Here is a 16,649-nt window from a genome sequence, read left to right as displayed (position 1 = left end):
GCCTCCACTTCACCACCCTCCTGAACTTTAGTGTTTTTTTTTTGTTTTGTTTTGTTTTTGTCTCAAGGGGCGTCGGGAGCCGCCCATAGGGGGGGGGGGCTATGTCACGGTGTGGGCGTTGTGTTTTGTTCCTTGTTCTTGTCTGTCATGTGTTTCCCTGTCTGTAGATGTTCAGCTGTTCCCCGTTCTGTTGATTAGTCTCCCCATGTGTTTCTGATTAGCCACGCCCCCTTGTTATCTTGTTTAGCTTGTTTGCCTGTGTATTTATACCCTTGTTCTTCAGTTGGTGTTTGTCGGTCGTTGTTTGATGTTCCTAGTTCTGTGTCCTGTGTGCCTTTTCTGAGTTTAGAGTTTTTTGGATTACTTGTCTGTTAGTTAATTAAAGTGCTTGCATTTGGATTCGCTCTCTGCTTCATTCCTCCTGCCAGCGTTACAAATATATCAAAGAAAATACAAAAATGATCAGACAGTGCTACATCCTTAATAACAATTGATAAAATGTTTAGACCCTTACTGATAAGTAAATCTAGAGTGTGTCCAGGATTATGTGTGGGTCCATGTACATGCTGAGTCAGATCAAAAGTTTTTAAAACAGTTTTGATTTCTTTTGCCATATTGTTTTCTGCATTATCTATGTGAATGTTAAAATCTCCAGCAATGGCAAAGCAGTCAAACTCTGAGGAAATTGTTGATAACAGTTCTGTTAAGTTCTCAGCAAAAGCTGGAGAGTATTTTGGAGGCCTGTAAACAATGATAAGTAAAATGCGTGGAGCACCTTTTAACACAATACCCAGATACTCGAAAGACGGGTAATTCCCAAATGATATTTGCTTACATTGATAGACATCTTTATAAAGAGCAGCTAAACCTCCGCCTCTTCTGACAGCTCTGCAGACACTCATAAAAGTAAAGTTAGGAGGGGCTGTTTCATTGAGGACTGTTGCACTGCAACTTTCTTCTAGCCAAGTTTCATTTAGCAACATAAAATCCAGGTTGTATGTGGTTATTAAATCGTTGACTAAAAGTGATTTATTTTTAAGTGAGCGGATGTTTAAAAGTGCTAACTTAACAGTCTTACTTTTTGTCCCCACAGCAATCTTGGTATCTTGTGTAATAGGCACCAGATTAGATGGGTTTGCAGTAAGGCTTTTGAAGGCCTTAGACTTTCTATCATGTAATTGAACAGCAATAGAAAAAGATACAGGCACACTGGGTTCCCGCTTGTTCTGTAAACATTTGAGAAAGTTATTGTTATCATAGCGGGGACCCGACACATATCACTGAGAGCTGGTATCAGTTGTTTTTGGTTCACCTCGAGCCGCTGGAGGAGGGTGTGGGCCCTGGCGCTGTGGCAGAGGCCGAAGAGCTCTCACAGGAGGAGGGGGAGGGCGAGCTGGGCCCGCAGGCTTTGGTGGTTGTGGGGCCTGGCGTTTTTTGGTTGGTATCTGGGGGCTCGCAGCAAAAGAGTGGGATAGTCTAGTTCCAGCATGCACCAGTTGTTCCATTTTCTCTGAGAAGCACAGAAGTGGAGATGCTGGAGAGAGTGATAATGTTTCCGGTGAGAGGGATTTTTGCTCTGGTGTTAATCGGAGGCTGTAATATGCTGCCCTGGTTTTCCTGGCTGTTTTCCAGAAAGTCGTCTATGGGTGCTGTATCTTGGAGCAGTGCTGGTATGTCACAGTCTGTCTGTGGTGAGCTCTGTGGGCAGGGCTCAGCTGAGATTGTGTCCGTGAGCAGAGGTTGTTGTGGCTGAGTGGTGTTATCACTGTCCTTGTGTGATGTGTCAACCGCGTGTCCATTCAGGTGCTGAAGTGAAATCCTGTGGTCATTCATACTGTATCCAGGTGTGTGTGTGCCATTCAGGTTGAGTGGATTGGCACACATTGCAGAAGGATGACGGAGGGAGAAGTAGATATTGTCCTTTAGCACTCTTGAACCAAGTTTGTTTGGGTGGTGGCCATCCTGTTGAAACAGTTGCCTCTGACTCCAGAAAAGATTGAAGTTGTCAATAAAGTTCACTCCTTTTATATTGCAGGTTTTTTTGCAGCCATGTATTAAGCCCAAGCAACCGTGAAAACCTGTTTGTTCCTCTTGCTGGGAGTGGTCCACTGATGAATGTTTGAACTTTCAGTCTTTTAAGTGTTTCAAAAAGTTCATTGAAATCCTTTTTAAGAAGTTCCGACTGCTCTTTATGAATATCATTCTTCCCCACATGAATGATGAGTCGATTTGCAGTCTTATGTTTCATCAGAATGTTCTGAAGTTCCCTGTTTACATCAGAAGTTGTTGCTTGTGGAAGGCAGCACGTTGTTGTATACCTGCTATTAATGTTTCTGATTACGGAGTCGCCCACTATCAGAGTCCTGGGCTTGGCTGCACTGTGAGCTGAGTGCCGCTGTCTGCTCGACCTTGAGCCCCAGTTAGCATCAGTGTTAGCTACTGGCTGATTCTGTCTGTGTGCGATCACATTCATCAAATTTGGGGATTCCTCATTCATTAATACTTCAAATCGGTTCTCAAGATGTATAGGCGGTGGTAGGAGACCAGTGTTTGCAGTCCTTGTCAGAGCCGTATCTGGGGTAGAGGATGCTACTGCAGTAATATGTGATGCTCGTGACAATCTGATGTCTCGAGTGCCTTTGGGTCTCGCACCCTGTTTGTGCCATCGATTAGTAAAACGATCGGCTTGTTTCTCTACACTCAGTATGGCCTGTCGAGAAGCACTAGATTCATGGGACTCACCGGCTGTATGCTGAGGACGTCCATGACGAAGCTCTGTTGTGTGTTCTGTCTGGTTTGGTGGTCCCGCAATTAACTTTGTTTCAAGAATTGCAATCCTTTGTAAAAGTCTGTGGCAGTTGGAGCAGCAAGTAGATTCCAGAGGAGGCATTTTCTTATCCTTATGAATGTAGGCAGTTGTGTTTTCTCTTCCCCGGAATGTAAGCTTTCAGTGGGAGGCTGGTCGAATACAATAATTCTGCTTTTTTTTGTAGTAATCCAAGCGTTTGAGCACTGTGCTGAAGTTAAAATTAGGTGATAAAAGGAGATAAAATATAGAAATATAAAAGCGATAGAGCAAAGCGCGGAGCAGTAAGCGAGAGCGTCCGAACAGTAGCTGAGCAGGAAGTAGTCGTCATCAGTAGTAATTATCGTCATCTTTGCAACAGGTAAGTCTATTCTTCATGACTGTATAATCGATCATTATTTATTCATAAACAGTGTTTGTTTTTAGACAATTAAACATGCCAATAAAGCTAGCTAGCGTTTAATAGCACACGTTTTCTTCTGTACATGTGAACCTGCAACTTTACCATGATATACAGCAGGGCCGTGCAGAGACCTCTGGAGGGGCAGGTGCTCAAAGTATAAAAGGGGGCACATGCGGAACAAGGCTTTAAATAGGGCTGTGCTCAAAATATCAATACAGTAATATATCAATACAGATGATTCTGTATTGATACAGTAGCAAATGCATTGATGCAGTTTTGAAAAAGAATCAGAACAGAAAAGACAAATTTTACGTTTAAAAGTTAAAAAAAATTATGAATGTGCAGTGTGCACCTATTAATAACTCTGGGATTAGAAACTGAAGTACCTTAAGTTGTCCCAACCTGATGGCTTTTTCTTCTCTGTTATACAGAATAATAAAGAACAGCTGTTATAGTAAACTGTGTAGGACAAAATCAACGTGGCCCATGTTTCGTATAATATAGTTTTATTTAATGCCATATCAGCATCTATGGCTATTTTCATGGCATAAACTGATTTACACAAATACAAGAGTTACATTTATACAATGAAAATAAAAACAAAGCAAACAGAAACAGCAATTAATAATTTACAAGATTTTTAACATTAATGTGATACCTGTTCTGGTACATTCTTACTAAAGTCCTTAAGTGAGTTTGCTGCCTTTGCTGTTGTTGTTACTGCTGCTACTACTGATACTGCTGGAGCTGATCTGAGACTGTAGACATTAAAACAAACATATAGAGATATATTAGCTGATTAAATCATTTTTATGTGACCATGACAAGATGTAAAGATTGCTGACAGTGTTTGGAACCTTCACTAGCTCACTGACCTGCTGTAAAGCTGCAGATTCTGCCCAGGCCGCTATAATATAATAATATAATAATAGTAGCCTATATAATAGTATTAGGGGAGATGTTCACAGAGGCTTCTGCACACAAAACATAAGATATTTGTAAGCTAACGGTATGTGATAATAAGCCTAAACTCTTACCAGATTTGTGATGATAATTTTTATGGCACTATACGTTTTTTTAAATAAATACTGTAATAATAATAATAATAATAAAGTAAAAATAATAGTTTTTAGTCAAATAACATAAAAAGACCAGACCCCTCGACGCCCGTGAAACTTTTCTCCCTCAAACAGCAAGCTAACGTTACTTCTACAGCCTACACACAGCAATATAAACAACATCTCAGCATGCTCTTCACGTCGTTCTTGTAAAATAATAATAATAATAAGTAAACAAACATCAAAATCACTTCGCTGAGAATAAAACACCACTTACCAGCAGCCGCAGAGTTGAAGATATCCTCTGGCAGTGCGCGTAGCCGCGCGAAATCAAAAAATGCGCGTGCAGCGTGAGGAATCGTCCCGGACGAGTTCGTCAGGTGAAAGGTCATCATGTGGGTCATTATATTTACGGCTAAATTATTATTCATTAATTTTACTAATAGTTAGATTGGGCAGGCATCCACAAAAGGGCCTTTAATTACAAAAAAAAGGAGAGGAAATTTTGCCTTGACAAAAGGGCACTTTGGGCACCAAGGGGCAAAAGGGCAGGTGCTCGAGCACCCAAAGCCCCCCCCCCTCTGCACGTGCCTGATATACAGTAAAAAACATGCCACTACTGTCAAGATAATTAGCCGACCGCTAATTAAGCTATATCCTCCTTAACTCTTCGGGGTCGCCGATCACGCCGGCGTGATCAAGTTACATGACCAGTTTAAGACGTCGAAGCATAAAAACAAAGTCACGTTGAGCGCTGCCGTCCACTTCTGTCGAAAGTGCTGGCTTGAAATTCTATTTTACTTTTTGTTTTGTGTTGATAGACCAAGTAAAAACGGAGATATGATCATTTAAACTTTATATAAAAAAATACTGACGCGTTCGTAAAAGAACGCAAGATGGGATGCGACAGGCGTTGCATTTATTCTAATAACTTCGTCGGTTTTTGTCATAAAACAAAACGGAGAAAAATTTGTGAATCTGCTGACTCTGCTATTCAGGCTGCACATTTTAGGGAATGGAGGAGGAGCCAACTGAGCTAAGACGCAAAATTGAAAGGCAGAGGATTTACGGAGTTGACAAAGAGAGACATATATACGTTATATATAGAGAGAGAGATTATTGCTAGTTTTTGGAAGAGTTTGAGTAGATTTTGAGAGTAGTTTAGGAGTAGTGTAGATAGTTTAGGTAGTTTAGGAGTAGTTTAGGTAGTTTAGGAGTAGATTTAGCTAAACTGTTTTGAGGAGAGGCACAGATAAAAAATAAAAATAAAAAACACCTGATATTTGCTGTAAATAGTTGTATGTATAATTTGATTTTGTGTTCATTTTACCTATTGTATGGTATATTTGCACTATTGAGGAACCCCTCTTACTCAAGGAATGAAATCCCTGTAATGTAGATATCTGTGTAATTGTACATGAATTGTTTTGTAGAGTTTCTAAGCAAAAAAGAAAAGAAAAAACGCCTATTGCCACACCTGCTTTTTGCTGCATATAGTTTAATTTTATCTCAATTTTAAATTGTTTATGTTGTATTTGCACTATTTGCGAACCCTCATACTCTGGGAATGCAAGGCCTTAAATATAGCTCTCTGAATAATTGTGTGCACAACATTTTTTAAAAAGTGGCTGAGCTAAAAAGAAAGAAAAAAAGCCTATGGCTACACACGCTTTTTTTTGTAAATCATATTTTTTTTGTATATAGGTTGATTATATCTGAATTGTACCTGTATATGTTGACATTTACAACTTGTGTTTACATTTTAAGCCTTTTAAAATACTTCATTGAGCATGTTTGTGTTTTTTGTAGTAGAAAAGCTATAATTTTTCTATTCGGATTTTGTGTTTTTTGTGTGATTTTGGGTCCAGTATGTTGATAGGGTACATCAAAGTGAAAAACTAATTGTCTGATCATATAGGTGATGTTGTGCTGAAAAAAATTATACCAAACATTGGTATGGTAAACATTTTTTTATGTTGCAAAATTTAAAAAAAATAAAAGTACTCAAAAACGGCCAAAATAGCCCAAGACTCCGAAGGGTTAAACCATTTTTTTGTTGTTGTTAATTTAGTATTTTTTTGTGTCATTCATTACATTATTTTGACCACAAGAAGATTTTTACTAAAACCTTTAAAAAAAAAGTTTAATTCATATATGTTATACTATACTATGTTATACACCAGTATACATATTTATGTTATCTTTTTAAATACTATGTTATACATATTTAAAAAGACATGAATAGGCAAAAACAAGTGTTTTTTTGTTTCAACAAATGATTCTCAACTATGTTATAAAAGATATACCAAAACGATTTGATATACCATTTTAAGTTTTAGATCTGTTTGATGATCATATTATTATGAATTGTCATAAACGCCTTTATGTTATATTTGGTGTTTCTTAGTAATCTCTGCAACAAAAGCTAAACAAAACAAAACGATTTAAGCATGGCATGATACCAGCAAGATTGTACCAAGAAGTGTTATTTATTTTCTTATTAATAAGTTCATCACACTATTTACAATTTGTACACAAGGCAATTCAAAGTGATTCACAGTTGTATAAAAACAATAATGCTTATGCTCATAATAATAATAATCATTAATTATTATAATATTATAATAATTAATTACATAAAAAAGAAATGCTGTAGTAAAATACTTTCAGTTGGAATATGACAGCTATGTAACGTTCTGTTTCTGCCTGTGTCCTTTCAGATTATGTATGCATACCCGGTTTTACGAAGAACCTCTGAGGGTCGACTCCTTCGTGTTGGCAGGGAGGGCCAGGTGTAAGGAGGAGGTCCTGGCTGAGGCCACTGCCTTTGTGAGGCAGAATGGAGGGAATCCTGGAGACCAGTTCCTGGTTCTGGCTCACAGCAAGATCCAGTTTGGGAAACACCAGGGTCAGAGGTTCCTGTGGCTGCTGGAGAACTCACTGGGGTATGCTTGCTATCTGGTCAGCAGCATTTTGGGGGAGGAGGAGAGGGACAACCCGCTGTCGGACAACAAACACCTGTTCCTCAGATACACCTCGTAGATCAGGGAAGTAGGCGAGGCTGTGGAGGTGTATCAGAAAAAACAGGCCATGCTGCAGGAGGCCCAGAGGACAGGAGACTCTGGATGTCTGATGGTGGAGTTTGGGGATTTTAAGGGTAGGTCAATGAAGGAGGTGTATGAGGACCCAAGCAAGGAGGCCCAGGCTCTCATCACCTACCTGAAGAAGGCAAAGGCCAGGCCTAACACCAATATGGCCCTTTTCAAAGCACACGTGCTGAAGAGGCAGGCTCCAGCCCACGTGCCCACCACCACTGTGCCCACTGCATCTGTCCTCACTGCTGCTGTGCCCACTGCCACTGTGTCTGTTCCTCCTCCACCTACTGCCACTAAGAACAGGCCACTGCTGGCGACCAATGTGAAGGCCCTGTTGGCGCGGGGGAAGCATTTATTTGCTTCACAGCTGGCAAAAAAGATTTTGTCTCCAGCCAAACCCTGTAAGTGAATTGCAAGCTTTAAAATCATTACAGTATATATTATGCAGTATATATGTCTAACGAAAATACGTGTTCAACAGCTGCAGGACCACGTGTACATCCTGCGTCTGAGTCCGCAGCCCGGAGACAGCTCTTTACATGTGGTGAGTATCACTTAACGCATACAAGTGTGTTGGTGACATGTGCTTAGTGTTTTATGTTATTTTACAGACTCTGCTGCTACGGATTTTTTTGAGGAGGAAGATGACCTGGAGATGGCAACTGTAGCCTCGCAAGCTGAGGAACAACTTCCTCAAGGTATGTAAATCTTAAACAATATTTTACAAACAATTACAAATAAAACAAAACAGTATTTTTTAAATGACATATTATTTTATTTCACAACACAGAGGAATGGCACTTCTCAGGTGTCAATCTACATTCACTCTTTGAGTGAACATCCTCAAAGGAAAAAAGATAATTTAAAGGTGTATGTAAAAGGTTTTATTTCATTTTTTATCGTAATCACTGACTAAAGCTCATTCTTGTCATCTCACACTTCCCCCACTCCCCTTGGAATAAGTGGCTGTTGTAGTGTTTGGTCTGCTTCGCTTCACACTTGGCTGATCCCATCTTTTTTTCTTCTTGTATTTCTTCTAATGGTGCTTGGATGAAAAACAGGATGATTTTCACTGCTTCCTTCCATCTTTTCATCATCATGTCATCTCTCTACTAATCATACATGCTTTGCAGTAAACCGTGTAATCGCAGTAGCTGTCCAGCAGAGCTGAGAAAGTCATGCAGTGAAAGTCTAAAACAATAAGATAATTTTGTTGTGTTTTTTTACGCTCCAGCCACTGCAGGCTCGAGAGGCCCTGCTCCTGCCCCGGCTCGTGCTACTGCCCCTGCTCCTGCCCCTTATCCTGCTCCTCCAGCATTGTGGACCCCTGGCCAGGTGTCCCAGTCGCCTGCAGAGCTTCCTGTCCACTGGAAAGAGCAACTCCCATCTTTCCAGCAAGGCCTTCAACCCCTGTCCCTCTGCACCAGGACCATCCTCACTACAGCCACCCACAGGACTGCAGCGCCCTGCCCAGCCTCCTCTGCAGTCTCCTCCTCTGCGCCCTGCCCAGCCTCCTCTGCAGTCTCCTCCTCTGCGCCCTGCCCAGCCTCCTCTGCAGTCTCCTCCTCTGCGCCCTGCCCAGCCTCCTCTGCAGTCTCCTCCTCTGCGCCCTGTTCAGCCTCCTCTGCAGTCTCCTCCACAGCCTTCTGTCCAGCCAAGTGCTGCCTCTGCTCCTGCAACATCAACTGGGTCCAGTGTTGCAGACCAGGCTCCTGTAAGTAAGCTTCTCATTATTCGTGTGCAGGTGCTGCAGCGTGATTTCCAATGACCACAAAAAAAGAGGCCGCATTTTCTCTGTGCTGGAAACTTTGCACTGGCTACCTTTTAATTGTAGATTTAATCAAAAAATTGCGCTTTAAGCCATGCAAGCTGAAATGTTTGCGGCCCGGCAGCAGCAGGGAGGATGTATGTTTCGGCTCATTGGTATAGGGGTATGATTCTCGCTTAGGGTGCGAGAGGTCCCGGGTTCAAATCCTGGACGAGCCCATTATTAGGCTTTGCTTTTAATCTCTTCAGCCTGATTAGGGCAACCAGGATATTTATATCCCGGGTTTCGGCAGAGGAACCACGTCCGCCTCTTTTAGTCTACCTGATTCCACCTAGCCTCATCGCTATCTGCCTCTCAGACAGCCAGCTATCAGGAAGTGTTGGTTCCATGGTGTAATGGTTAGCGCTTTGAATCCAGCGATCCCAGTTCCAATCTCGGTAGAACCTTTTTAGGTTCTTTGCGGAAGGGTGGGAAAAAACAGAGGTGATGCGCAACTGCTGACGTGGCAGTGAAATTGGCACTCTCAAACAGAGTCGGAATTGGGGAAACATGTGCTGCGTTCCAAACCGCATACTTCCCTACTATTTAGTATGGGAAAAGAGTAGGCGAGCGAAAAAGTATGTATTAATCCAAAAGAGTAGGCGAGAATTACCTGGGTGACGTACCAATTATCGCGAGATTTGGACTTAAGTGCGTTCGAATGTGCCTACTTTCCTACTATATAGTAGGCGAAAACAGTACGTGAAGGAAGCAGTACGTTCGAAACATCAGTATTCATAAAAGAGTAGGGGAGAAGTTCCCGGATGGCTTACTGCTTCCGGCCCGATTTTTGAGTGCTCAACCGATGGATACTCTTCTATCCCAGGAGGCCACGCGAGAGCATACGTCATTATCAAACATCACGGAGATCAGCGACGCCGGGGGTTTTCAAATGTGAGTAAACACGGTTCCTTATGTGTTAAACTACAATAGAGTAGACGTTTTAACTGTTGAAGGTGTAAAGTAGTTAGACAGTATAGTATAGTTGTGATTTTGCTGTAAAACATGTTTTGTATAGCTAGCTAACAGGGGAGCTCTAAGCACACGTAACGTCTCTAAAGTGGATTTACATAACCATATACATCTTAAACACGCTTATTTAAAATGTCTATTTACATCTGAAAGGAAAATATTGTAAGTATTGACATATTGCAGATGAGCACATCACAACATGAAAAAGACATCTGAGTGATGTATGTGTGGCATTATCATAGGATAGGATAACGTTAATTCACTGTTGTCAACACTGTTGACATTAGACTAATGTGCTGTAAATAAGGTAAATAAACAAATCTATAAAGTAACTAAACATGTTTTTATTCAGACTGGTGTGAGCACTGAGGATGAGGAGCCCAGAGCTGAATCCTGGAAACGGTGCCATGGATGAGACTGTCATAAGATCTCTCCATCTGCCCTTATCGCCTCAGATTGTGAAGCGCAGCGCAGCAACAAGCTCCGGCACGAAGGCACGGTCACCTCTGGTGAATTCATCAGAATAAAGCCGCAGAATGGGAACCGCTGTGTTGAGATGGCAGTAGGATGTGGGCTTCAGCGCCCAAATACATGCTTGTAGTTTGAATAAAGATTTGTTTCATGTGCATGCATTTGTTTATTGTGTGATGGTTACTTTTATTTGATCTTTTACTCATTTATTCATGTTTCTTATTGTTGTCAGTATATAAAATATAATTATTTAATGTATGCATTAATTCATTGCTTGACTGACAATCGAGATGTTCACGTGTATTCATGCATAATTCAATTCAATTCATTTCAAATTTATTTGTATAGCGCTTTTCACAAAACACATTGTCTCAAAGCAGCTTTACAGAAATTGCATTTCGGAAATGTACATAGAAAAATACAGTTAGTTAATCAAGTATTAATTTATGGCATAACATATCGCCGGCTTTGAGTCGTCTCTTCACAGGCGTCGATTCGTCTCTTCACAGGCGTTGAGGCATCTGAAGTCTCCGTGAGAGGCTGGATACAAACTGGAGCTGACGAACGCTATTTACCTCGGGACTAGCGTCCCGAGATAACAGCAGAAAGGCAGATGGGAAATAATTAGCATAGCTGATGTTCATAATGTTAATGCATTCGAACTGATTCAGCAGTAGTATCAAAGGTTAAGCATTAAGTGAATGCTTGGTTAAAGAGATGCGTCTTTAATCTAGTTTTAAACTGGGACAGCGAGTCTGAGTCTCGTACAATATCAGGAAGGCTATTCCAGAGTTTAGGAGCTAAATGCGAGAACGCCCTCCCTCCTTTAGTGGACTTAGATATCCTAGGAATGACCAGAAGCCTCGAATTTAGTGATTTTAAAGAGCGCGATGGATTGTATGGCGATAGAAGGTCTGTTAAATACACAGGAGCTAAACCATTTAGGGCTTTATAGGTCAGTAGGAATACTTTGTAATTGATACGTAACTTAATAGGTAACCAGTGTAGAGATGATAAAATAGGTGTTATATGATCATATTTTCTTGATCTAGTAAGAACTCTAGCAGCTGCATTTTGCACTAACTGTAGCTTGTTGATTGAGGATGCAGGACAGCCAGCTAATAAAGCATTACAGTAATCTAGTCTCGAGGTCATGAATGCATGAACTAACTTTTCTGCATCAGAAACAGATAGCATGTTGCGTAGCTTAGCAATGTTTCTAAGGTGGAAAAAGGCTGTTCTTATAATATATGAAATATGATTTTCGAAAGTCAAGTTGCGGTCTAGTATAACACCCAGGTCTTTTACTGTAGTGGATAAAGTAACAGGACATCCTTCTAAATTAAAGTTGTATTGTAAGGGATTTTGTGGGTAGTTTTTTGGACCAATAAGTAGTACCTCCGTTTTATCTGAATTTAATAGCAGGAAATTACACGTCATCAAGCATTTTATATCATTTAGACACTCTGTCAATTTAGATAAGTTAGTGTTTTCATCTGGTCGTGATGAGATATATAATTGAGTGTCATCAGCATAACAGTGGAAATTAATTCCATGTTTTCTTATAATATTACCAAGTGGCAGCATATATATTGAGAATAGCAGAGGGCCTAACACCGATCCTTGCGGCACTCCATAGTCTACTGACGTTATCTTTGATTTTTCCCCATTTAAACAGACAAAATGGTAACGGTCTGATAAGTACGATCTAAACCAGCTTAATGCCTGTCCCTGAACACCAGTGTAGTTTTGTAGTCGATCCAAGAGTATTTTATGATCGATAGTATCGAACGCAGCACTAAGATCGAGTAGAACTAGTATTGAGATACAGCCTTGGACAGAAGCTAAAAGTAAATCATTTGTAATTTTAACTAGCACAGTTTCTGTGCTATGATGCGGTCTGAATCCCGACTGGAATTTTTCATAGATATCATTTTCTTGTAAGAAAGAGCACAATTGAGTGGACACAATTTTTTCTAGTATTTTAGACATAAATGGAAGATTTGAGATGGGTCTGTAATTTGCTAAGTTATTTGGATCTAATTGCGGTTTCTTAATGAGAGGTTTTATTACTGCCAGCTTGAATATTTTTGGAACATGACCTAAAAATAAAGACGAGTTAATAATATTAAGAAGAGGCTCTAAGCATAACTCATATTACAAAACAAATTACATTTTGCTTGTTTTATTAAATTATATCATTTTTAGTATATAAAAAAAAGTAATATAATTAAGTAATGGTCAGCATTTAATATTATTTTGTTTAAGTTTTGGGGTGGGCTAACAATGCAATTCATTCTGATGTAATATTAATTTTTTATGAGCGATACTTGCATTTTTCGAGTATAAAGTCAACAGTTTCTCCAAAGGAGATCTTCGAGCAGCGGCCCGTCTCCTTGTGCACTGCAGACAGTAAACGCAGAGGAAAACTGTTCTAGGTTGTGCTGTCGAGTTACTGATGTTATGAAGTGTTAGTGCACCTGTCGCTCATATAATTTAAACTTATAAACTTATTACATAAAGATCATGGAAAGATACTAGTTGTATCTAACAATGAACAATCATAATGACAAAACAGAAAACATAAAGATCATTGGTTTGTGTACATCATAATATGATATTTATACACAGGAAAAAAGAACAATAACAAGGCTAAATATCTTTAAATATAAATAGTTCTTCATAATACATTAAAAAATAGTTTTGTTGTTATTGTCTGAGGGATGAAACGAGAGGTAAATTCATCAAGAAAAGAGGAAAACTTGAAGGAGAAACTTTTTGGGTATAAAATAAAAAAATTAACAACATATTCAAGAGATAACGATTTTGGGGTTTCTTAAAAAATCGTTATAAAGAACTGTGGGTCACATTAGAAGGGTTTAAAATATAACAACTTAAATCAACCCTAAATGTATTCACAAAATAAATTGGCAGCTGTTTCTTCAACAATACCACAAAATGAGCAAGTTTCATCAATATCAAGATATTTACAGATAGATGAATTAAACGTGTCGTTCATCTTTTAAGTTGTTGCGCTTGTGATAACGTGTCGTAAGTCACATGATAACGTCAACATGGCGGATGATGTCCGGAATCCGGATCGCATTCATACTCAACGAGATTTGGCTATAAAGTACCTACTCTTTTAGCGCTCGTTAAGTAAGTACTCATTGAAATTAAGTACCTACTCATTGAGTATGCGGTTTGGAACGCAGCCATGGGCTTAAAAAGCAAAGGCTTCATTTGCTCCTTGCTATCGTGCTTTTGGACTCAATGACTTAAATCTCCGCTGCTTATGGGAAAAGTTGACACACGCCAAGGTTCCATGGTGTAATGGTTAGCACTCTGGGCTCTGAATCCAGCGATCCGAGTTCAAATCTCGGTGGGACCTGCTTTTGCCAGGAATGTGTGCAGTACCTCGTTCGAAAAAACTTTTTCGGCAGCACTGAGCCGCAAGAGCTCATCTAGGTAGTGCCCCTTGAAGGGGGGCGTAAAAAGGATGGACAGCACTGGCGAATGCAGGCATCGATCCCGCTACCTCTCGCATGCTAAGCGAGCGCTCTACCATTTGATCTAATTCCTGAGGTGTCCATCGCTCTCAAAGACAAAGACGAGGCGCGATCCCTAGCACGTGTGCAGGTGCTGCAGCGTGATTTCCAATGACCACAAAAAAGAGGCCGCATTTCCTCTGTGCTGGCAACTTTGCACTGGCTACCTTTTAATTGTAGATTTAATCAAAATATTGCGCTTTAAGCCATGCAAGCTGAAATGTTTTCGGCACGGCAGCAGCAGGGAGGACGTATGTTTCGGCTCGTTGGTCTAGGGGTATGATTCTCGCTTAGGGTGCGAGAGGTCCCGGGTTCAAATCCCGGACGAGCCCATTATCAGGCTTTGCTTTTAATCTCTTCAGCCTGATTAGGGCAACCAGGATATTTCTGATAAATTGGGGATAAAATGAGCCTGAGAGAGGCCGGTTAGCTCAGTTGGTTAGAGCGTGGTGCTAATAGTGCCAAGGTCAAGGGTTCGATCCCCGTACGGGCAACTAATTTTCTCTCTGGGACCTTCGCTCTGCTCTTCTCGAAAATGACTGGCGGTCTCCCATACATGGCTGCTGGCTAAACCGCACAAGTACCTGGCCGAAATAGCTCAGTTGGGAGAGCGTTAGACTGAAGATCTAAAGGTCCCTGGTTCAATCCCAGGTTCCGGCAGAGGAACCACGTCCGCCTCTCTTAGTCGTGACGGTCCATTGACCAAACGGCAGCTCGTATCTACCTGATTACACCTAGCCTCATCGCTATCTGCCTCTCATACAGCCAGCTATCAGGGTGTGTTTGTTCCATGGTGTAATGGTTAGCACTCTGGGCTTTGAATCCAGCGATCCGAGTTCAAATCTCGGTGGGACCTGCATTTGCCAGGATGTGTGCAGTACCTCGTTCGAAAAAACATTTTCGGCAGCACTGAGCCGCAAGAGCTCATCTAGGTAGTGCCCCTTGAAGGGGGGGCGTAATAAGGATGGACAGCACTGGAGAGTGCAGGCATCGATCCCACTACCTCTCGCATGCTAAGCGAGCGCTCTACCATTTGAGCTAATTCCCCTCGATGATGGAGAGGAGGTGTCCATCGCTCTCAAAGACAAAGACGAGGCGCGATCCCTAGCACGTGTGCAGGTGCTGCAGCGTGATTTCCAATGACCACAAAAAAACAGGCCGCATTTCCTCTGTGCTGGCAACTTTGCACTGGCTACCTTTTAATTGTAGATTTAATCAAAAAATTGCGCTTTGAATCCAGCGATCTGAGTTCAAATCTCGGTGGAACCTTTTTAGGTTCTTTGCGGAAGGGAGGGAAAAAACAGAGGTGATGCGCAACTGCTGACGTGGCGGTGAAATTGGCACTCTCAAACCGAGTCGGAATTGGGGAAACATGGGCTTAAAAAGCAAAGGCTTCATTTGCTCCTTGCTATCGTGCTTCTGGACTCAATGTCTTAAATCCTTGCTATCGTGCTTCTGGACTCAATGACTTAAATCTCTGCTGCTCATGGGAAAAGTTGACACACGCCAAGGTTCCATGGTGTAATGGTTAGCACTCTGGGCTCTGAATCCAGCGATCCGAGTTCAAGTCTCGGTGGGACCTGCTTTTGCCAGGAATGTGTGCAGTACCTCGTTCGAAAATACTTTTTCGGCAGCACTGAGCCGCAAGAGCTCATCTAGGTAGTGCCCCTTGAAGGGGGGCGTAAAAAGGATGGACAGCACTGGAGAATGCAGGCATCGATCCCACTACCTCTCGCTTGCGCCTACTGCTTCCTACCGATTGAGCCAAAGTAAGCCCAAAGTAAACCCACGTGAGCCAATCGTGTTTCTCTGCTGTGGCTTACTTTTGACCAATCGCGTTCTCTCCTGTGGCTTACTTTTGACCAATCGTGTTTCTCTCCTGTGGCTTACTTTTGACCAATCGCCTTTCTCTCCTGTGGCTTACTTTTGACCAATCGCGTTTCTCTCCTGGCTCTGCTCCTGTGGCTTACTTTTGACCAATCGGCGACCGCTATTATTATCGTCATCTTTGCAATCTTTGCAACAGGTAAGTCTATTCTTCACGACTGTATAATCGATCATTATTTATTCATAAACAGTGTTTGTTTTTAGACAATTAAACATGCCAATAAAGCTAGCTAGCGTGTAATAGCACACGTTTTCTTCTGTACATGAGAACCTGCAACTTTACCATGATATACAGTAAAAAACATGCCACTACTGTCAAGATAATTAGCCGACCGCTAATTAAGCTATATCCTCCTTAAACCATTTTTTTGTTGTTGTTAATTTAGTATTTTTTTGTGTCATTCATTACATTATTTTGAGCACAAGAAGATTTTTACTAAAACCTTTTAAAAAAAAAAGTTTAATTCATATATATAAACGCCTTGTGTTATATTTGGTGTTTCTTAGTAATCTCTGCCACAAAAGCTAAACAAAACAAAACGATTTAAGCATGGTATGATACCAGCAAGATTGTACCAAGAAGTGTTATTTATTTTCTTATT

At 41.0% G+C, this 16,649-nt stretch overlaps 5 non-coding genes across 5 annotated transcripts; all 5 read left to right on the top strand.

Annotated features, from left to right (window-relative positions):
* The first annotated feature begins 13,931 nt into the window (after positions 1-13,931).
* trnaq-cug (transfer RNA glutamine (anticodon CUG)) lies at positions 13,932-14,003 on the top strand. The gene has a single exon. It is a non-coding gene; the product is annotated as a tRNA-Gln (tRNA).
* A 417-nt stretch (positions 14,004-14,420) lies between these two features.
* trnap-agg (transfer RNA proline (anticodon AGG)) lies at positions 14,421-14,492 on the top strand. Its single transcript has one exon. It is a non-coding gene; the product is annotated as a tRNA-Pro (tRNA).
* A 255-nt stretch (positions 14,493-14,747) lies between these two features.
* On the top strand, positions 14,748-14,820 carry trnaf-gaa (transfer RNA phenylalanine (anticodon GAA)). The gene has a single exon. It is a non-coding gene; the product is annotated as a tRNA-Phe (tRNA).
* A 124-nt stretch (positions 14,821-14,944) lies between these two features.
* trnaq-uug (transfer RNA glutamine (anticodon UUG)) lies at positions 14,945-15,016 on the top strand. The gene has a single exon. It is a non-coding gene; the product is annotated as a tRNA-Gln (tRNA).
* A 654-nt stretch (positions 15,017-15,670) lies between these two features.
* Positions 15,671-15,742, top strand: trnaq-cug (transfer RNA glutamine (anticodon CUG)). Its single transcript has one exon. It is a non-coding gene; the product is annotated as a tRNA-Gln (tRNA).
* Positions 15,743-16,649: the final 907 nt, after the last annotated feature.

Source organism: Siphateles boraxobius, unplaced genomic scaffold (genome assembly GCF_051911475.1).
Source record: "Siphateles boraxobius isolate OS27281-9 unplaced genomic scaffold, OSU_SipBor_1 269, whole genome shotgun sequence".
Taxonomy (NCBI): domain Eukaryota; kingdom Metazoa; phylum Chordata; class Actinopteri; order Cypriniformes; family Leuciscidae; genus Siphateles; species Siphateles boraxobius.
Note: the sequence above shows the minus strand (reverse complement) of the source record. Positions and strands in the feature narration are given on the sequence as shown.